We start from the raw sequence: 1105 nt of genomic DNA, 5'->3' as shown, positions 1-1105 counted from the left end.
TGTGCCCCAGTGTGGGGGAATGCCAGGGCCTATAAGCAGGAGAGGGTGGGGTGGCAGGCATGGGGAGTCGGGAGGCAGCTGGAGTTTGTTTTTGTTGTTTTCGTTTCTTTCTTTGTTTTTTAGAGGGGGAACTGGGAAGGGAGAAATTTACATGTAAATAAAGAAAATATCTAATAAAAAAAATAATAATAATAAAAAAAGAAAGATACAAGTCGCAGCAGTACTAGCCCAAGCATCATCAATGATGATGTGATTATTAATGGTCATTCTCATGAAGAGGATAATCCATTTGCAGATGTGGATGGAAAATGAAGAGGAATTCAACAGACAAATAGAAGAGGAACTGTGGAAAGAATTTATTGAACGCTGTTTCCAAGAGATGCTGGAAGAGGAAGAGGAACACGAATGGTTTATTCCAGCCCGAGATCTCCCACAAACTATGGACCAAATCCAAGACCAGTTTAATGACCTTGTTATCAGTGATGGCTCTTCTCTGGAAGATCTTGTGGTCAAGAGCAATCTGAACCCCAATGCAAAGGGGTTCGTTCCTGGGGTGAAGTACTGTGGTGTGTGAGCAGCCGGCCGCTTTTGGTGGTTATAGCACAGTTTCCCAGCTGGGAAGGCAGTGTTAGAAGACTCCATTGTAAAAGCTCTCTCTCGTCACGTCACTGTGTTACACTTATGCATTGCCAAAGTTTTTGTTAGTCTTGCATGCTTAATAAAAGTGCTGAGACTGTTTTTTTCTACTAAGTAGAAAAAAATGCTTGGGACAAAGAAATGAGATTTTCTTATAATTTCCATTAGAATCTATTATATATTAATAATAAACTGTGATAGTTTGCATTCTTATTTCTGATGTAAATTCTGCTAGAATGAATTTTAATAATTGGCTTAACCACTACATGGTTTACACTTTGATCTGTGGAAAAACGTTCCCCATTTGTTTGAAGCTACCAAGATATTCCACACAGAAACAAAAGGATTATTCATTTAGGAACCAAATAAAGGGAGTAACTAAGCCTACAAGTTGGTCAGGGACAGAGCTAACACTCCAGACTCCCTACCACACCCAGAGATAGTTTGACTCCAAGAATCTCCATCACAA

General features: G+C 39.7%; 1 pseudogene; it reads left to right on the top strand.

Annotated features, from left to right (window-relative positions):
• The window catches only part of LOC116095435, a 6959-nt pseudogene extending 6373 nt beyond the window's left edge, over window positions 1-586 (top strand).
• Window positions 587-1105: the final 519 nt, after the last annotated feature.

The sequence above is a fragment of the Mastomys coucha genome, unplaced genomic scaffold (assembly GCF_008632895.1).
Source record: "Mastomys coucha isolate ucsf_1 unplaced genomic scaffold, UCSF_Mcou_1 pScaffold18, whole genome shotgun sequence".
In the NCBI taxonomy this organism is placed as follows: Eukaryota; Metazoa; Chordata; class Mammalia; order Rodentia; family Muridae; genus Mastomys; species Mastomys coucha.
The sequence above is the reverse complement of the archived record's forward strand: the minus strand, read 5'-3'. Positions and strand labels throughout refer to the sequence as shown.